The sequence below is a fragment of the Microcaecilia unicolor genome, chromosome 5 (assembly GCF_901765095.1).
Source record: "Microcaecilia unicolor chromosome 5, aMicUni1.1, whole genome shotgun sequence".
NCBI lineage: Eukaryota > Metazoa > Chordata > Amphibia > Gymnophiona > Siphonopidae > Microcaecilia > Microcaecilia unicolor.
In genome coordinates this window covers 244,568,496-244,590,989 of record NC_044035.1, presented here as the reverse complement: position 1 = coordinate 244,590,989, position 22,494 = coordinate 244,568,496, and positions in this window count along the sequence as shown.

Here is a 22,494-nt window from a genome sequence, read left to right as displayed (position 1 = left end):
AGAGCTTAGAATCTAATTAGGACAGACAGACAGGACAAACAAGAGATAAGGGAATATTAAAGTGAGGATGATAAATAAGGATTCTGAACAAGTTAACAAGGGTTAGGAGTTAAAAGCAGCATCAAAAAGGGAGGTAGAATAACAACTACTAGAAGACCTTTCCCTCAGTGATGATTCATGAGTTCAGTTCTTTGAGTGACTGCGGTTAACAAAAAGAACTGGCAACACTATGCAAAAACGTATTAAATTATTTAACTAAATATATGAATAAGCAAAATAGGAGCTTAAAGGGGAATTCACCTCCTCAGATTTCAAACAGTGTACAGCAGATTAATTTGGGTGGCCTAGGAAAGCCTTTCTTTAATAAAAAACATTTTGCAGGATTTGGATCTGACAAATCCTTTGGGGTAAGAGAGGATTTGGCTAATGCGTATACACAATGTTAAGGTCATATGAAACTAAAGAGAGGGACGTTCATAAAGGATGTGAAAAAATATGTTTTTTGGAAACATGGGCCAGACTTCCAGTGGGGATTATAAGAGCCAAAATTGACAGAATTCAGCATGCGTAAGCTAGATACAAAGGGCCAAATTCTTTAAATCATTCTCAAAAATGGGCACCTGCCCTTTGTAGCACATGCCCTTTATAGAATCACCAACTTTCACATCTAAACTTTAAGGACCCTGTTTACTAAGCTGCGTTGTAGGCGCGTTAGCATTTTTAATGTGTGTTAACCATGTAAGCGCCTACAATATCCTTATAGACTCCTACACAGTTAGCGCGCGCACTAATTGCAGGTGCGTTAAAAATGCTGACGCACCTTAGTAAACAGGGTCCTAACTGTCATCCCTAGTAGAAACAGCTCTCAAGGAGGAAAACGAGGAACTCTGCCCAACAGTAGAGTATATCTGAACTTGCCTTGGAAAAAAATGGAGGAAATATTTCATACCCTTATTTAGGTGTGCACCTGGTCACCAAATCACCCTAGTCTACAGTATTTTTCCTTAGTATTAACACAAATGGCTCTTGACTTAAATGTTCACTATTATTTTGCAGGGGTAACACTTCTCCTGGCAGATGTGTAGTGTAATATTGAGAAAGTGGTTTTCTAGCTGGCTTCCTCACTGGTTTTAATGCCAAGAAAGGAGTTTGTGATGATAAAAGGAGACATTTTGGAGGGAATATTTCCTTTGTCTCCTTGCTGTCTAGCTAACAAGAGACAGCACAGGGCTCTTGAGGAAGCTAGGTCCTGGGTACTGGCCTGTTCCCTAAGGAAAAAAAAAAAAAAAGGGAATGCAGCTCTCTGCTTCCATTTTACTTTAGAAAATTTGAGGGGGCTGCTGGGGTCCAATGAATGCTGGTAGTTGGAGTCTACCGAGGAAGAGGACAGAGTGAGTACCTTCATCCAAGGCTGGGAGTGTGAAGAGACAAAATGTCCTTGATTTTTGGAAATTGTTTAACATGCCAGAAGTAGAATTCCTGGTTGTTGCGCGTTTGTCCAGCTATCAGATTATCTATTCTAATTGTATTCACCCAGTAAAGATCAAGATGCTATTAATCAGCCAAGTGGTTAACATATAATCTGAGGCCTCCTAAAGTGCTACCAAGAGTAGGACCTTGAATCAAGTCTTCTCCCTGCTGCTGAGAACCCAAACAGTACAGAACGTGATCTCTCCCTTTGTCCTAAAAGCCAGGAACACCCCACCTCACCAGAGATATCTGAGAGGGCATATACAGAGGGTTCTATGCAAATGTACATAACAGAAGCATGAAAAAGACCTGGCTTATACACTATAGAACAGTAAGCTGCAAGACATTTTCTCTGACAAATATGGCTACCCTATAGAGCATGCAGGTGGCTTTCTGCTTGTCTCTATGAAAGTACTGGCTTAGTGGCTTTAACATCTACTCAATTAAATAGAAGGAACCACCACTGAACCTTTACCGTGATAATAGCTCTTTAATTCTGCCTGAAATGAGGAAGAATTAGTTACAAAGCTTTATAAGTGGGTACAGAGAAGTAGAAAACACTTCCTGGTCTTAATTAAGAATCAAATTAAGTTTAGAAGTAGCTGTCTACTGTATTCCACTGTGGGTGGTCTTCATTCATGAAATGTTTCTCTCTGTGCAGTTACTAAGTACAGTACATTAAGTGAGCTTTAAAAGAACAGTAACTTCATAGCATTGCGTTGATAATGACTTTTTCTTAAAATAGCTTTTGCCTTTTACAACTTATTAGGGATGGGCAGCCAGACAATTTTTGTTCTGTGTCATTTCCCTGTGGTGTTTTGGAGAATTTTAATTGTATTCATTTTTGTTTGGCCATTTTGTTATCATGGGAGCAAAGTTATTGAGTTTGCGCTCTTTCGATAGAGTGAATTCTATATATGGTGCTGAAAAAATCAGAACCAAAAAAGCGCTGTTCTATAAGCCGCATTTAAAGTTAGGCTCAGTTTAGAGAATAGCTCTTATACCCGGAAATCACGTCTAACTTTAGGCGCGGCCATTTGCACCAACAGAATTGTGGTGCAAATCTTTGTGCCTAAATTAGGTGTGTTTCCCCCTTATTCTATAACTACGCATGTTCATTGTAGCAATGCCACCGTTCTGCCCAAGACCCTACCATTTCTGCGACATCTTTTTGAACTCGCATATAAAATGTAGGTGCGGATTCTTTGCCTAAATTTACGCATATATATTCCAATTAAATCTAATTACTGTCAATTATTGCCTAGTGGTTAGGATGGTGGACTCTGGTCCTGGAGAACTGAGGAACTGAGTTTGATTCCCACTTCAGGCACAGGCAGCTCCTTATGACTCTGGGTAAGTCACTTAACCCTCCATTGCCCCAGGTACAAATAAGTACCTGTATATAATATGTAAGCCGCATTGAGCCTGCCATGAGTGGGAAAGCGCGGGGTACAAATGTAATAAAAATAAAATTATTGCTGCTAATTTGCTCATCATTCAGTTAAATTGCACACGCAATTTGGGCACACACCCAAATTTGTGCATACAATGCTTAGTGGCTTTTATAGAATTTGGGGGTATGTGCAAAGAGGGCATACTCTTTTCCTGATGTGCACACTATGGGCCAGATTTTATATGGCATATAAAAAATCTCTACATGGTAAACATTTCTGGCTAAGCGTATTCTATAAGCAGCACTTAGATTTAGGAGCAGTATATAAAATACGCTTAGTTGATATTCCAGCACCTAAAACTACATGCCTCCATTTACACCAATGAAAGTGTGGTGTAAATCCCTGTGCGCATATTTGCACACATTGGGTCACATTCTATAACTACGCACATAAGAGGTTTTAGATAGGTGCGATATTTGTGGCTTAAATGAGAGGGAAGAGTCGCAAGATAACGAAAGTTGGTGACTGGGGTGATCTGAGTTCCAAAAACATGAGAGGATGCAGTTTGTGTGTGTGGGGGTGGGGGTGTTAAAGGGACCAGAGAACCAGCGAAGCAACGGCTTTCTCAGCATTGAGAACTAAACGGTGATCAAGTAACCATCGAAAAACTGAATCTAAACAAGCCTGGAGTAGGGCAAGTGAAGGAGGGGAGGAATAGGATGGGTAGGTTGAGTATAGAGAATGACGCGTGGGATAGGGATGGGGACAGAGCTTGCGGGGAAGGGGAGGGGATGGGGACACATCCTGTGGGGATGGGAATGAACTTTGTCCCTGTGTCATTCTTTACTTTGAAGCCTGTTAATGAACTGGACCATTATTTATGTTTGAGTGATGCGCGTAGTTAGACTCTGGAACTCGTTGCAGGAAAATGTAGTGACACCGGTTGGCATTGCTGAGTTTAAAGGGGGTTTGGACAGATTCCTGAAGGAAAAGTCCATTGTACATTATTAATTTAAATTTTTGTTTTGTTTTTTGGGTTTTTGCCAGGTTCTTGAGGCCTGGATTGGCCACTGTCGGAGACAGGATGCTGGGCTTGATGGACCCTTGGTCTTTTCCCAGTATGGCGGTGCTTATGTTTTTATGTTCTTATGCAGACGATATTTTTATTTTTTGAAAAACAAGCAAGTGTGTTGGCTACAACTGGCAAAATTTGCATGGGGGATCATATACATTCCTGCTACCAGTACATCTTCTAAAAAGACATCTTCTATTGCAGGAAAGGCTGTGGAATACAGGAGAGCTAGTCTGAATCCTGAGATTGTTGATGACTTATTCATCCACAGATTAAAAAAATCATAACACCTTCTTTATGGGGCATATTTCTCCCCCGCTAGGGCATACAGAATGGGTTGTATTTTGTACCCATGGGCATCCTAACAGGGTGGATTAGGATTCCTTGGGGTAGTAGAAGTCAGCTATTGTTGGGGTTGGAAGGGTAGAAGGTGTTTGTGAGGGCCTTGTTATAGTTGCTTCTTGCTATTATTGTTTTCTATTTGTGATTTATAAACAACAGTTACACAGCATATTGTTCCTTTTTATACTTTAATAAAAATATTTAAATATAAGATTGTAAGTGTTCAAGGCTTTTGTAGATGAGGATAGAGCCTATGGGGATGGGATGGGGACAGGGACAGAACCTGCGGGGATGGGGTAGGGAAGGAGAGAGAACCCATAGGGACAAGGTGGGGGCATCTAAATGGGGACAAACTTTGTTTGTAGAGTACATAAGTACATAAGTACATAAGTAATGCCATACTGGGAAAAGACCAAGGGTCCATCGAGCCCAGCATCCTGTCCACGACAGCGGCCAATCCAGGCCAAGGGCACCTGGCAAGCTTCCCAAACGTACAAACATTCTATACATGTTATTCCTGGAATTTTGGATTTTTCCAAGTCCGTTTAGTAGCGGTTTATGGACTTGTCCTTTAGGAATCCGTCCAACCCCTTTTTAAACTCTGCTAAGCTAACCGCCTTCACCACTTTCTCCGGCAACGAATTCCAGAGTTTAATTACACGTTGGGTGAAGAAAAATTTTCTCCGATTTGTTTTAAATTTACTATACTGTAGTTTCATCGCATGCCCCCTAGTCCTAGTATTTTTGGAAAGCGTGAACAGATGCTTCACATCCACCTGTTCCACTCCACTCGTTATTTTATATACCTCTATCATGTCTCCCCTCAGCCGTCTCTTCTCCAAGCTGTATAGCCCTAGCCTCCTTAGTCTTTCTTCATAGGGAAGTCGTCCCATCCCCGCTATCATTTTAGTGGACTGGATGAGGGCAACAAGAGGTCTCAGGAAAAGGTTAAATAGTAACAGCGAGGGAATCAAACTCTGGGGGATGCCACAGTGAAGTTCCTTGATAGTTGAGGAAGAGGAAGAAGTAATGACTTGAAAAAAGTGGTCAGACAGGATGAATGTGAACCAAGCAAGAATTTCACCGGTGATACTGAGGGACGATAGGTGAGAAATGAGAAGTTTGTGGTTAATAAGGTCAAAAGCTTCAACACTAGCACTGAGGTTAAGGAAAACCACCAGGACGATCTTGTGTTGGTCAAGGTGGGCATTTATTTAGATAAGCATTGCCATCATCACGGTCTCCATACTCTAATGGGCTCAAAACCTTGATTGTCTTGGATGCAGGGCAAAACTTTATTTGCGAAGGACGTGAGCTGATGAAACACTAAGAACTTTGGACATAAATGACTAATTGGAGACCAGACAATAATGGCTAGCAGAAAGATCCAGATTAGGCTTCTTTAAAATAGGGCAGACCACTGCCTGTTTCCAGAGGTCTTGGAATTGACCCAGGGCTCTCATTGCAGAGATGGGGGGCAGGGTTCCTTGCCAGCTGGAAAGAGCAGGTGTTGGGGTAAATATCTAAATTCCCTAGGGTAATTTTTAAGCAGATGTATGCTTATTTTTCCCTTTTGAAAATTCACCATTACTATATAAAATACCGAATGGAGTGGAAATGGTAGATGTGAATCTCTTGTTTTCTGTTTCAAAAATGGACTAGGGGGCATGCAATGCAGCTACTAAATGATAAATTTAGAACAAATCAAAGAAAATGTTTCTTCACTCATCGTGTAATTAAACTCTGCAATTTGTTGCCAGAGAATGTGGTAAAAGCACTTAGCATAGCAGTGTTTTAAAAAGATTTGGATAATTTCCTGAGAGAAAAATCTATAAGCCATTATTAAGATGTATTTTGGAAAATGCACTGCTTTTTTTTCTAGGATAAGCAGAGTAAAATTCATTTTACTCTTTTGGTATATTGCCAGATACTTGTGACCTGGATTGGCCACTCTTGGAACAGGATACTGGACTTGATAAATCTTTAGTTTGTCTCAGTATGGCAACACATATTTTCTTGTATTCCAACAGGGAAAAGTATGCGCAAGCTGTTTATGTGTGTGCTCAGTTAAAAAATGATCCCCATTGTATTTCAGTTGTATATATTCTTTATATGTACAAAATCAGCTAAACATTCATCTGTAACATCAGTGAACAGCTGTTAGATAAGAGGAATGCCCACTTTTACCTCATGTGCTGTAAGGGAGAAATGATCTAATGATTAGAGCCAAGAACCATGGAAGTTAAGATTTCACACTGACACTCATGACCTTGGCAAAATCACACACTTTCTATTACCTCAGGTATAGAACTTTAACAATATTTTAATTTTAAATGTTTATCTTTTAATTGCAATTAGTACCTAAAACTAGAAAAAATACATGCTCACATCAAGGGAGACAGCAAGGACTAAGCAATAAATAGTAATAAGAAATTAGAATATATTCCACATACATCTGAACATAACAATAGACATACAGGGTCAGACCAATGGTCCATCTGCTTTCAACAGTGGCCAATCTAAGTCACAAGTACCTGGCAGAAACCCAATTAACAGCAACATTCCATGCTACCAATCCCGGAGCAAGCAGTTGCTTCCCCAAGTCTGTCTCAATAGCAGACTATGGACTTTTCCTCCAGGAATTTGTCCAAACCTTTTTTAAATCCAGATATGCTAACCGCTGTTACCACATCCTCCCTGTGGCACTCCACTATTCACCCTCCTGGCAAAAATAAAATTCTTCAGCCAATGTTAACATAACCCTACCACTTACTATGCCACCTTATCTAACAATAATATTTCAAGTTGAAGTGGGTCTTTAAAAAAAAAATCATCAGGAAACTTTACCAGACACTTGCAGGAGATTTCAATAAGAAATTTAGCTCCCACTGCAAGAGTTCTAGATTTCAACTGAAGAAATAATTTTCTATCCATTTGCATGCCTTTGCAATATCAGGGAATTTTCAGCTATGGAACTTGAATTGCAAGCCCTATTGGGCAGGGGAATACTTAAAGGCCTATTTAATAAGCTGCATTGAGTGTTTAATGCAGCTCTTCTTGTGTGCTAATAATGCAGCTCCACGTTAAAAATGCAGCATATTAATTGCAGAGAAGGGCGACGAAAATGATAAAGGGGATGGGATGACTTCCCTATGAGGAAAGGCTAAAGCGGCTAGGGCTCTTCAGCTTGGAGAAAAGGCGGCTGAGGGGAGATATGATAGAGGTCTATAAAATAATGAGTGGAGTTGAATGGGTAGATGTGACGCATCTGTTCACGCTTTCCAAAAATACTAGGACTAAGGAGCATGCGATGAAGCTACAATGTAGTAAATTTATAACGAATCCGGGAAAATGTTTCTTCACTCAACGTGTAATTAAACTCTGGAATTCATTGCCAGAGAATGTAGTAAAGGCAGTTAGCTTAGCGGAGTTTAAAAAAGGTTTGGACGGCTTCCTAAAGGAAAAGTCCATAGACCGTTATTGAATGGACTTGGGGAAAATCCACCATTTCTGGGATAAGCAGTATAAAATGTTTTGTACATTTTTGGGATCTTGCCGGGTATTTGTGACCTGGATTGGCCACTGTTGGAAACAGGATGCTGGGCTCGATGGACCTTTGGTCTTTCCCAGTATGGCAATACTTATGTACTTATGTTAGCATGTTCTAACTGCCATGTTAAATACCTAGGGGACCTTCTACAGAGCAGCGGTAAACCCAACATGGGCTTACCACTTGGGGGATCACTGCCGGCCCAACGCAGTTGCTGGTTGTAGTTCTGGGTCAAGCGTGCGCCATTTTCAGAGGAAATGTGATAAGAGTTTTCTTACCACATGGCCATTTTGTTTTGGGGGCTTTTTACCTGCTGCAGTAAAAGGGCCCTGGCATGCAGGAAAAACAGCCCCCGCTGCTACCGTACATCCCTTTTTCCTGCAGCTTGGTTAAAGGACCCCCCTCAAGCAGAAATTCCAGTTATGGAGCTGTGTGGAATAGGTAGGACTGAGCCTTGCGGTTAATATGGAATCGTTACTTCCAAAGGTATAGCTAATTGTATACCACATTTTCGGCCACATACTTAGGGCTAGATTCTATATATGGCACAAAAAAATGGTGCCAAAAAGCGCTATTCTGTAAGCCATGCTTAAGTTAGGCGTGGTTTATAGAATGGCACTTATACTCTGGAATCGCACTTAACTTTACGCACGGCCATTCGCACCAGCTGAAATGTGGTGCAAAAGTATGGCATGTATCCCCATTATTTTATAAAAAAGTGCACAATTATTTTAAGAATGCCCTTTTTTATGCTCATGACCCTCCCATTTCTGTACCCCCTTTTTCAGATTGCACGTAAATTTTAGGCGTGTATCCCATGCCTACATTTACTCCTGTAAATGCCACTTAAATCTATTTAATGCCAATAATTGCTTGTTAAACAATTATTGGCACTAATTAGCTTGTCATTTAATTAAATTGCGTGTGCCAATTGGATATGTGCCCAAATTTGCATGCACAATTTTTGGTGACTTACTGGGGCCCTTTTACAAAGGTGCATTAGGTGCTACGCTTGTGCAGTGCATGCTTAATGAGACTATCGCCAGGTTATTATTATTATTATTATTTGTTGCATTTTGTACCCCACATTTTCCCACCTATTTGCAGGTTACTGCTCCCTCGGCAGTAATTTTAGATTTGATGTGCGCCCATAACGCCGGGATGATTTATTTATTTCTTTCCACATGCATCATTTCCGGTGGTAATCAGCAGTTGGCGTGCGCCGACTGGTCACCATGTGTGTAGCGCGTGAGCCCTTACCGCTAGATCAATGGGTGGAGTTAAGGGCTCAGGCTGCTTTTGGACGTGTGCTGGGTTCAGTTTTACTGCATGCCCTTTTCCCATCCTATTTTTTAAACCCCCCTTTTTTTGCAGACTCAAAAACTGGCCTGGCGCGCTCCCAATACACGCGCCTACACTACCGCAGGCCACTTTTTACTGCGGCTTAGTAAAAGGACTCCTAGAATTAAGAGATTAATGTAGTGTGCATCTCTCTGTTTTTATAGCAAGACTTTCTTCCCCAAAGTGCTGAGAATGTCCTAAACAGATAGGGACAAATTCAGTAAATGGCACCCAACTGGTGGCAGTCAAGCGTGTTATTCCAAGTACTCTATGACATCAGACCTAATCTCTGGGAATGCCTCTGACCTGCCCTTGCCCCTCTAATAGCCTCATCCCCTTTTGAGTTGTGCGCTCTGAAATTTAGGCGTGCATGTTATAGAATAGTGCATAGGGCAATTGCATGTATAACTCCTAATTACTGCACCTACCTGGGGTTAACATGAGTTAACTGAAGAATCTATGTAAGTGTTATGTTATCTTATTACCTGTGTTTATAGTCCACCTATACCTATATAGGAGTCACTGACCAAGAAAGGGATCTTGGCGTCTTCATTGATAATAAATTTAAACCCTCTGCTCAGTGTGCTGCGGCGGCTAAGAAAGCAAACAGAATGTTAGGTATTATTATGAAAGGAATAGAAAACAAAAGTGAGGACATTATAATTCCTTTGTATCGGTCCATGGTGCGACCGCACCTCGAATATTGTGTTCAATTCTGGTCACCGCATCTCAAAATAGATGTGGAGGGGCATAATCGAACGGAAACGCCTATCTCCATGGGCGTTTATCTCCGAGAACGGGTCCGTGAAGGGGCGGGCCAAACCGTATTTTCGAAAAAAATGGACGTTTTTGAGCTGGGCGTTTGTTTTTTTTTAGCGATAATGGAAACTAAAAACGCCCAGCTCAAAAACATCCTAATCCGAGCCATTTGGTCATGGGAGGGGCCACGATTCGTAGTACACTCGCCCCCCTGATATGCCAGGACACCAACTGGGCACCCTACGTCAGTGCGGTGGACTTCAGAAAAAGCTCCCACATGCATAGCTCCCTTACCAAGGGTGCTGAACACCCAACCCCCCTCCCCCAAAACCCACAAATGTACAACACTACCATAGCTCTTAGGGGTGAAGGGGGCACATACATGTGGGTACAGTGGGTTTTGGAGGGCTCCCATTTACCAGCACAAGTGTTACAGGTGGGGGGGGGGGGGAATGGGCCTGGGGATACCTGGCTGAAGTGCACTGCGGTACCCACTAAAAGTGCTCCAGGGACCTGCATACACGCAGGCCTCTAGGACTTGTTGCTGCTATATAACCTTGGCATACCAGTTGACACCTGAAGACTAATCTCTATGAAAAAGTCCTTTATTGGAATAACTGCCTTTACTCACAGTTAACTGCAGATCAGAGGTTGTGCCCCACTGGCAACGAGTCTCCCTGGTACTGAGATGAGCAGTAGGTCAGAACTGGCAGAATGCTGTACAATGCCCTCATTCAGCCACATTCAAGGTAAGAACTAAGTTGTCTAACGTGGCTAACACAGGAAAGGGAACTAAAACTGGCTTACAAAAATGGCCACTACCGCAAGGACTACAACAGGAAACACAACAGGACACACTCTGACCTAGTAGGCAGGGGGGAAAGCACCATGGGAGAAGAGCCTACCAACTACCAACATTGTGAGACTGTACATAAGTACATAAGTACATAAGTAGTGCCATACTGGGAAAGACCAAAGGTCCATCTAGCCCAGCATCCTGTCACCGACAGTGGCCAATCCAGGTCAAGGGCACCTGGCACGCTCCCCAAACGTAAAAACATTCCAGACAAGTTATACCTAAAAATGCGGAATTTTTCCAAGTCCATTTAATAGCGGTCTATGGACTTGTCCTTTAGGAATCTATCTAACCCCTTTTTAAACTCCGTCAAGCTAACCGCCCTTACCACGTTCTCCGGCAACGAATTCCAGAGTCTAATTACACGTTGGGTGAAGAAAAATTTTCTCCGATTCGTTTTAAATTTACCACACTGTAGCTTCAACTCATGCACTCTAGTCCTAGTATTTTTGGATAGCGTGAACAGTCGCTTCACATCCACCCGATCCATTCCACTCATTATTTTATACACTTCTATCATATCTCCCCTCAGCCGTCTCTTCTCCAAGCTGAAAAGCCCTAGCCTTCTCAGCCTCTCTTCATAGGAAAGTCGTCCCATCCCCACTATCATTTTCGTCGCCCTTCGCTGTACCTTTTCCAATTCTACTATATCTTTTTTGAGATACGGAGACCAGTACTGAACACAATACTCCAGGTGCGGTCGCACCATGGAGCGATACAACGGCATTATAACATCCGCACACCTGGACTCCATACCCTTCCTAATAACACCCAACATTCTATTCGCTTTCCTAGCCGCAGCAGCACACTGAGCAGAAGGTTTCAGCGTATCATCGACGACGACACCCAGATCCCTTTCTTGATCCGTAACTCCTAACGCGGAACCTTGCAAGACGTAGCTATAATTCGGGTTCCTCTTACCCACATGCATCACTTTGCACTTGTCAACATTGAACTTCATCTGCCACTTGCACGCCCATTCTCCCAGTCTCGCAAGGTCCTCCTGTAATCGTTCACATTCCTCCTGCGACTTGACGACCCTGAATAATTTTGTGTCATCGGCGAATTTAATTACCTCACCCAAGCTAATGAAATCACAGAGCCCAATACCCTACACCCACCACAATGCAATGCTGATGTGAACCTGTACTGCACCCGAGAGCCACATCTGACCCAGGGAAAGGCTGTGACAGGATCGAACACATTCTGCTGTCATGGAGGTGGGTATGGCATTTGAGGCTGGCATACAGGCTGGGAAAAAAGTTTTTAAAGTGTTTTTTTTTTTGGTGGGAGGGGGTTAGTGACCACTGGGGGAGTCCGGGGAGGTCATCCCCGATTCCCTTCAGTGGTCATCTGGGCAGTTGGGGCACTTTTTTGGACTTGTTCGTGAAAAAAAAGGGTCCAAAAAAGTGACCCAAAATCACGGTCAAAACGCCTTTTTTTTCGACTATCAGCTAAAGACGCCCATATCTCCTTGGCTGATAACCACGCCCAGGTTCCGCCTCTACCACTCCTCCGACACGCCCCCATCAACTTTATTTGTTTCCTCGATGGAGTGCAGTTGGAAACGCCCAAAATTGGCTTTCAATTATACTGATTTGGGCGCCTTTGCGAGACAAACGTCTATCTCCCGATTTAGGTCGCACTATAGGCGTTTTTCTCTTTCGAAAAATAAGCTGGATAGTGGAATTAGAAAAGGGCAACAAAAATGATAAAGGGAATGGGACAACCTCCCTATGAGGAAAGGCTGAAGCAGCTAGGGCTCTTCAGCTTGGAGAAAAGATGGCTGAGGGGAGATATGATAGATGTCTATAAAATAATGAATGGAGTGGAACAGGTAGATATGAATCGTTTACTCTTTCCAAAAATACTAGGACTAAGGGGCATACAATGAAGCTACAAAGTAGTAAATTTAAAACGAACCAGAGAAAATTTTTCTTCACTCAATGTGTAATTAAACTCTGGAATTCGTTGCCAGAGAATGTGGTAAAAGCGGTTAGCATAGTGGGGTTTTAAAAAGGTCTGGTGGCTTCCTAAAGGAAAAGTCCATAGACCATTACCAAATTGATTTGGGGAAAATCCACTGCTTATTTCTGGGATAAGCAGCATAAAATGTATTGAACTTCTTTGGGATCTTGCCAGGTATTTGTGACCAGGATTGAGCACTGTTGGAAACAGGGTGCTGGGCTTGATGGACCTTTGTCTGTCCCAGTGTGGCAATACTTTTGTACTTATGTACTTATACAGTTCAAGGGTGGATTACAAACGTCAGAAAACTAGACCAATCTGTCTAGGAGCTACAGTTTGATAAAACAAGCTAATAGTATATGACGATCATTAGCTTAAGCCGCCTATTGAGCTTTAAATTGTCCATTGAATAAACCTGCCTTATCAATTAAAAAAAAATCTTTAAATGTTTTCTAAAAAAAGAGATAATGAGTACAAGACCTCAAATGCATTGGGAGTTGATTCCAGTGGTTATCTAACTGATACTGAATAGACAAAGTAAGATATTTAACTGATTTTAGGTTCTTAAACATTGGACATTTAAGTTGAAACAAGCTATAAGTATTATATCTAGAGGACGATCCTCGTAACAGAGATGTTAAATTTAACATATAGTTAGGAATTTCCCCAATATGAATTTTAAAAGTAGTGATGCCCAACTTAAACTGAATTCTTGCCATGACTGGAAGCCAGTGCAGCTTAGAATAGTACGGTTGAAGTGACTCAAAATGGGGTAATCCAAAAATCATAAATAATGGAATGAGGTAGACCAGGGAATGAGGTAGAACACCAGAGCATAGCTTGACAAAATCTGTGAGCCATATAGCGTTATCAACTAGGGAGTTTGGAGGCAGGGGCATTGGTTGGTTTGTTTGTTCCCCCTCCCCCCCCCAAAAAAGCTGTTTAGCTGCCCCTGAATGCAGGCTTTACCTGTATGCAAGTTGCTTAATCATGGTGGTCACTTTGCATATTTGGCATTTCTTTTAGTACCTCTAGCAAGTCCTAGAAGAAAATTGAGAACATCCACCAGTCTTGAACCAGTCTTAAAATCCATCTACTGTGAGTTTAACTGTGACTTGTTTGCCCTGGTTTCTTGTCACTGCTAAATTTCTTTGCATACTGTATGCATGGTCTTCCTTGCTGACAACTTGCCATGTAGAAATAAGCAAACTGGACTTTGAAAAAAATCTCTCGTCCCACACGTTTGTGTGTCTCCCTTGCTGTTTCATGCTTTATAACATCCTTGAAAGCATATTATATAAATGAAATAATAAAAATATTTAATTAAACACTATAATAGATATATGCAATTTTAGACATACTGTGTCCATATATTTCAGTATCCTGGGGTGTGAACACAAGAGAGATTCATGATAATTACTCTGTTCATACATTTTTGAATTACTTATTAATTAAAATTTTAAATAATTTATTTCTTTAAATAACTTGGTTTTAGAATTTAATTAAATTACTTATTGGTTAATTCTTTTTAAATTACTTTCCAGCCTGGAAAGAGAATGACAGTTAGATTTTGTTATAAAAACATTAAAATAATATTTAGATACTCCATTTAGCCTATTCATTTACAGTTTCTGGTGTGTAAACTCATTGTTAGTATTGTCAGGCTACATGTCTATATGTTATACAAGGGGTTCTCAGATCTGTCCTGGAGATCTGCCAGTCAGTTTGGGTTTTCAAGATATCCCTAATGAATACGTATGAAAGAGATTTATAGATAGTGGAGGTGACAGGCGTGCAAACCTGTCTCATGCATATTTATTAGGGATATCCTGAAAACCTGGCTGGCTCGTAGACCCCAGAACAGATTTGAGAATGAATGTGTTATAGGATAATAGCAACTGAAAGGGCAATTTTTACAATAAATAGAAAATTTTTAAAGCTCTGCCCCTAATATTCAAAACCATTTAACTGGCCAGGAATGGCACCTGGCCAGTTAAATGGTACTTAACTGGCTATCCAGCAATATTCAGTGGGAGATAGCTGGCTATGTCCTGCTAAATATCGCCCAAGTTTTTCTGAGGACGTCCTCGCAGGACGTCTCCGTGAAGGGGCGGGGAAACCCATATTATCGAAACAAGATGGACATCCATCTTTCGTTTCAATAATACGGTCGGGGACGCCCAAATCTGGAAATTTAGGTCGACCTTAGAGATGGTCATCCTTAGACTTGGTCGTTTCTGATTTTCGGAGATAATGGAAACTGAGGATGCCCATCTCAGAAATGACCAAATCCGAGTCCTTTGGTCGTGGGAGGAGTCAGCATTCGTAGTGCACTGGTCCCCCTCACATGCCAGGACACCAACTGGGGCACCCTAGGGGGCACTGCATTGCACTTCATAAATTGCTCCCAGGTGCATAGCTCCCTTACCGTGCGTGTATGCTGAGCCCCGCCAACCCCCCCCCCCAAAAAAACCCACTACCCACAACTGTATACCACTACCATAGACCTTACGGGTGAAGGGGGCACCTAGATGTGGGTACAGTGGGTTTGTGATGGGTTTTGGAGGGCTCACATTTACCACCACAAGATTTTGTTATACAAACATTAAAATAATATTTTAATGGTGGTCTGGGTCCGCCTGTCTGAAGTGCACTGCACTCACTAAAACTGCTCCAGGTACCTGCATACTGCTGCGATGGACCTGAGTATGACATTTGAGGCTGGCATAGAGGCTGGCAAAACATATTTTTAAAGAATTTTGTTGAGGGTGGGAGGGGGTTAGTGACCACTGGGGGAGTAAGGAGAGGTCAACCCAAATTCCCTCCGGTGGTCATATGGTCAGTTCCGGCACCTTTTCGTGGCTTGGTCATAACAAAAAAAGGACCAAGTTAAGTCATCCAAGTGCTCATCAGAGATGCCCTTCCTTTTTCGATTATGGGTCGAGGATGCCCATGTGTTAGGCACGCCCAAGTCCCACCTTTGTTACGCCTCTGACACGCCCCCAGGAACTTTGGTTGTCCCCACGACGGAAAGCAGTTGGGGATGCCCAAAATCAGCTTTCAATTATGCCGATTTGGGCGACCCTGGGAGAAGGACGCCCATCTTCTGATTTGTGTCGAAAGATGGGCGTCCTTCTCTTTCAAAAATAAGCCTGTAAGCGGCACTATGGGCGCGTTAGCATTTTTAACGTGTGTAAATGGTAAACGCCAACACACCTATAGAAATGTGTAGGCACGTTAGCGTTTAATGCACCTTAAATTTACAGGCGCGTTAAAAACGCTAAAGCACCTCAGTAAACATACACCTTAATGAAGTAAAAATAGAAGGGCTTATCCAAAAAATAAATAAAACGCAAGTAAAGGTAAAAAGTACAAAAACAAAAAATATTCTTAAGAGTCACGTGATGCTGTGAGGGAAGACAGACGTGTGTCTGATCCACTCCAAGGACCCTGTGGAATTTTGTACAAATCTTGTAGAGATATTGGGCCCCTACTTACAAATGGGAGGCTTCTGGAACTGGGAGAGTGCATTGACAAATACACTGACCGCTTGACAGGAGTGATGTCTGGCAAATCAGCGTAACAGAGAGGCAGCAAGGGAAAACAATGGACGACAATATGATGGCAACCGCGGTAGGGGCTGTCACCCAGTTTACTGTGACAGCTCTGGCGGACCTACAATGTGCAGTGGAACAAGTGCTGAGACCCCAGCTGGAGAGGCTTTCAAGCCAAATTAAGCAGCTGGAAACTTTGCTTATAGAGACGAACAAACATACCACAGAACTGGAAGCACGTTTCAAGTTCAAGTTTATTAAAAGACTTTCTATCCCATCCATCAACCATGTGTCTAAGTGTTACAAATCTAACAGGGAAAAAATAAAAATATACACACAACAATCTCATCAAAACATACTGGCACCACAGGAGCAAGGGGAGAATTACAATATCGTACAGGAAATAAAAAGGGGAAATGTGAAAAAAAAAACACAAGGAAATACAACCTCGGCTAATGCTCATAAGCCCCTGAAAAAAGATAAGTCTATATAGTCCATCTTAAAATGAGACAAAGTAGAAAGAGTCTTCAGGTTTTGTGGCAAATGGTTCCAAAGCTGGGGAGCACAGATCGAAAAAATAGAATGACGCACAGTGACAGAGGAAATATTATGTAATGAAGGTATAACTAGGAGGTCCTTTTCAGCAATTGTTTCTGGCCTAGAAGATGACGCACACGTATCAGCAGTGGAGGTGAAATGGATGCATGAACAGCTGAACACCTATGCGGCTAAATTAGAAGATTTGGAGAACAGATCACAGCATGGCAATCTGTGCTTTCTCAGTATCCCTGAAACTGTGCTGGATTATCATCTGCTGTCTGAAACAGATTCATGGTTGGAAAATTCACGGCCGCTGCAGGATTGTCTCGGCCCGGTGTCCTTATAATGTGCACATCGAATGGGAAGAAAGATGGCTGGTGACCTGAGACCTTGGATAGTGATAGTTAAATTTCACAATTATGTTCATAAGGAAACAGCCCTAAAAGCATTCACAGCCAGCAGAGATTCCCTGTCCTATGATGGATCACAGGTATGCAACTTTCAGGATTACACTGCAGCACTGTTAGAGAAGTGCAAGTTGTTTCACCCGCCATGTGCTACTCTTTCGGAGCACAAGGTGGGTTTCATGTTCATGTACCCTGCAGTCCTAAAGATCTTTCATACCGGGAAGTAGCACGTGCATGAGTCCCATACAGCAGCACTGGCCACTACATCTGCTGACACATGAACGATTGTCAGGTCAGGCTAACTTTGTCTCTTTGCCCAGCGGAGATGATTTCTTGGGGGAAATCCACTGCTTGTTTCTGGGATAAGCAGCATAAAATGTTTTGTACTTTTTTGGGATCTTGCCAGGTATTTGTGACCTCGATTGGCCCTGTTGGAATCAGGATGCTGGGCTTGATGGACCTTTGCTCTGTCCCAGTATGGCACTACTTATGTACTTCTGTAATACAAAAAGGTATCAAGACTCGACTCAGGTGTTTCAACTTCAGTTGGACTTGTAAGTCCTTTGTACTGTTAAAGGACAGATATGAAGACAACACATACTATTGGGCTGTGATGGAAAATTGACAATAGCTGCAGCTGATGATCAACCTGAACAATTCGTTTTGGCAACAAAAAACAAAGGACCTGAATCTTGATACCCTTTTTTTATAATCCCTGTGGACTGTATGTTGTCTTAGTTGATCTGACTCCTGATACCATTTTTCTAGATCCTTATGGACTATATGTCATTTTAGTTGACCTTTGTTTTTGATATTTTTAATAAATATCCCTTGGTTGGCACTTCCTTGGTTGTTCCCCCTTTTCGTTTTGTTATTCTCCTTTATTTGGTTTTGCAAAGGGGTTACTTTGGCTTTTTATAGTTTTGCTTTTTCTGCATCAACCGCATACTGTCACATTGTCAACATCAAGATTTTTTTCCACCTACTGTGGAATCTGTAGGATACAGAACATAGTACAGCTTTCCATAGAAAAAACATATTCAAATCTGGTAGCACCTCAATAATAGCAACACAAAATCCCTTCATTGCCAGATACTTTGGAGGTCTTTTACTAACAGTTAGCTCATATTATTTGCCATAGAACTCATTGTATTCCTAGGGGTCCTGTTACAGAAAACATGCGCTATTCATTAGTAAAAGATCCATTTTGTGAAGTAACACTAAATCATATGAAGAAGTTTCTCAGAGCCTATGCTGCAAACCTTAACACCATCAATTCTGAACACACAAATATCAAAAGCAACAGCTTTAAAAAGGAAGCAATGAATATATACATAACAGCAATACACATCCCACCCATTAGGAAAGCCAGACAATTCAGACCGATATAGATCCCCACACAAACCACATGCCAGAAGAATCTCTCACCTTGGTAGTATGAGAAGAACACACACAACCTCCACCAATTACAGAATAAAGGACCAAAAATTAAAAATGGCCCTGCAGCCCGGCATAAACAGTGGCCTTCCTTTCCCTATCCCCCATCCCTCCCTATAACCCAACACTGCCCTTCCCTATCGTACTCCCCCATCCCTCCCTGTAGCCCGGCATTAGCACTTCCCTTCCCAACCCGACTCTCCCATCTAGGGTGGCCAGCTAGATCCGATTCACCCGACAGGGTTGATCCAGTGGTGTACCAAGGGGGTGGTGGGGGCGGTCCGCCCCGGGTGCACACCGCTGGGGGGGTGCCGCGCACCGGTCAGCTTCCTTCGTTTCCATGTTCCCTCTGCCCCGGAACAGGAAGTAACCTGTTCCAGGGCAGAGGGAGCATGGAAACGAAGGAAGCTGACTGGCGCGCGGCACTCCCCCAGCGATGTGCACCCGGGGAGTTCTTTTGCCGGGGTGGGGGGGTGTCGTTTCGCCGGGGGGGGGGGTTGCACTGCACCGGAGGGGCGCTGCACCCGGGGGGCGGGGTGCATCGGTGATCCACCCCGGGTGTCAGCCTCCCTAGTAACGCCACTGGGTTGATCCAGTCCTGGGCTTACCCCACTGCATTCAAGGACTTGTGGTTATGATTTCCCCATTGGATTCACTAAGAAAAGCAAGGCTACAAGCCCCTGCATGCATTAGCCCAGGAATGGAACAACCCTCTCAGATGAATCTGGATCCAGTTGGCAACCCTACCCCCATCCCTCCCTGTAGCCCGGCATAAGCACTGCCCTACCCCATCCTATATAGTCTGGCATCAGCCCTGCCCTTCCCAATTCCTCACCCCAACCAGAAACACATCAGCATGAAATATAAAACTCTTTTTTTTTTTTTACCTGGGCACAGCAGAGCCCACCCCCATCCAGAAGCCCACCAACATGAAATTATAAACCTTTTTTTTTTAATCTGGGCAGTGCAGAACCCATCAGCATTATATATAAAACTGTTTTGTTTAACCTGACCAGTGCAGAGCCCTTCCCCACTCACCAGCTCCCCAAGGGCAATCCAACATTGCACAGAAAAACTGCAGTGCCTCTGATGAGGCCCTGAATCAGTGTCCTGAAGAGGATACCGCGAGGGAGAGTAGGCTTAACTTGGGGTGGATGCCACACTTCTAGCCTGTGCTCCTGCCCCCACACACCGGGGGGGGGGGGGGGGGGGGAGGGGGGCAGAAGCAGCTACGTTTTAAAAAAGCAGCGCAAGAGCTCCAAATAACTTCCCGGGATGATTTTGCTGCAGAGTGCCAGATTTCTCCAGTGGCACAGCACAGCAGGGGGAGGGGCAGTAACTAATTTTTTAAAAAGCAGCAACGCAGCTCTAAAACTTCCCAGGCTGACTTTGCTGCATAGCGGGAGTGATGCCGGACCCGGTGCACAGGAGCAGGAGCAGAAGCTACAAGTGTTGCATGTAGTAAAGCAGCAGCATCCACAGAGAACTTGAAGCAGAGCAGACTTGACAGAGGTAAGCTTGTAGCGGAGGTCCCCCCCTCCTAAAACCCGATTCCAGGTCAGCCCAAATAGCAGCAAAAAAGCAGTTCTGTGTGTGTGCAGGGTTACCAGTTGTAAAGCCCTTGATTGGTGCAGAGGATGAGACTCGGTGGGTCTGAGCTGAGACTCGGTGGGCCTAAGCCCACCAAGGCCCACCCATAGCTATGCCTGTCGCTTCCACCATAAATATTTGTTGGACGTTCTGCCTGCTTTTGACTTGACTCCCTTGGTACAACAGTGGTCAGAAGACTGGTCAATTACAGTGACAAGTGACCATCTTCCCATGAGTCTCACTCTGTGTTGTTCTCCGACTAAAAATGTTTTACATTGGGAGATCCAATATAAACTGGTGATATGCTTATACATTTTTATACATTTCAGCTTCTCAAGCCTTTAAAGCTCACTTTAGTGCCTCCAATATTTGTCTCAAATGTTGCCAGCCAGGTGTGCCCCTATTCAATGTTTTTGGACTTGGCAGGCCATGCAAGTTTCTGCCATGTGGCATGCACTGTGAACCCCGTGACACTTAATTTTATTTGCCTTATATGACGTGGTACAGTGCACTCCATTTAAGCGCACGTCGGATAAGCGCATGCTCTGTTTAACTGCATGCCGTACTTCGGTCCCGTTTTTGGTGCCATTAGTTTCTATGGGGACAAACTTCGGTTTAGCACACCACTGATAAGTGCAAGATTCGCATACATGCATGGTTTAATACCGCTCCTCTGCAGGGAAGACTCCGCATAAGCGCGCGCATGAAATATGGAAGCTGATTGGCGCGTGACAACCAATGAGATTTCAAATTTACCGCCCCTTTAGCTGCCACAGGCAGAATAAGTGAAAGAATGTTGTTAGAGTATACACTGGGGTCGTCGTCGTCGTCATCGTCATCGCGATGGAACCGTAAGACTTTAACACTGGCTGAACGAATAGAAGTTCTTAAAAAATTAGAAAACAAACAAAGTCAAGCATCTATTGCTAAAGAATATGGTGTCAATCCCAGTCAAATTTCACATGTCTAGAAGCAGAAAGACCAGCTTCTGGAAGACTGACAAAACAATACAAATCCACAACGGAAATGAAAACGGGCGGGAAAAGCTGCAGAGGTAGAAGATGCTCTTCTTCGGTGGTTTTCTCGAGTCAGAAGCAGACAGTTTCCTGTCAGTGGTCCACTGCTTATGGAGAAAGCTAACCAGCTAGCTGAAAGTCTTGGACTAACTGAATTCAAAGCCATTGTTGGATGGTTGGAAAGATGGAAGGAGAGGAACAACATAAAATTCAAGAAACAGTATGGTGAGAAACAAGATGCTGATGACTTTGGTGCTGAAAATTGGGTTGTTTCAGTTCTTCCTACCATCTTGAATGAGTTTGCACCTCGTGACATTTTCAATGCTGACGAAAATGGTCTCTACTGGCGAGCGATTCCTGATGGAACACTTGCATTCAAACATGCTGAAACTACTGAAGGTAAGACGTCGAAGGACCGACTGACGATCCTTCTTTGCTGTAATATGGATGGGAGTGAGAAGTTGGAACCCCTCGTCATTGGAAAGAGCAAACAGCCCCGTTGCTTCAAGAAAGTTAAGTGACTTCCTGTGTCATACGAGGCTAACACAAATTCATGGATGACTGGGGAAATTTGGAAGCAGTGGCTAAGGAAGTTAGACACTAGAATGCGGGCACAAAAGCGCAAGATTTTGTTGCTTTGTGAAAATTGTGCTGCACACAGGGATGATGTCAGGCTGTCTAACGTCAAGGTGGTCTTCCTGCCACCAAACACTACCTCTCTGATCCAACCTATGGATCAGGGCATAATAGCCAATTTCAAACAACATTATCGGGCTCTTGTGCTACGTCGTCTGATGAGCATTATGGATGACCAGACTGGCAAGGATAAACGTGCTGTTGAACTGGCTCGTAATCTATCACTGTTGGATTCCCTAAATATGCAGAAAGAAGCCTGGAATCATGTTACACAGACAACCATTGTGAACTGCTACAAGCAGGCAAGCTTTGTTAAGGATGTGGAGAGGGACGAAACAGATGCAGCTGTTGCAAATGCGTCAGATGAACAGGTTATTGACATCCCAGCCAGTGTTACTGAAGAGGAGTTCCATCGTTACATAGCTGTTGATTATGATGTACAAACAGCTGAAGACAGCACTGATGTCGAGATATGCGCCTACACGCAGGCAACAACGGCTGATGATGGAACAGATGATGAAATGAGCAGCGAGGCACATGCTGATGAAATTCAACAACCTCC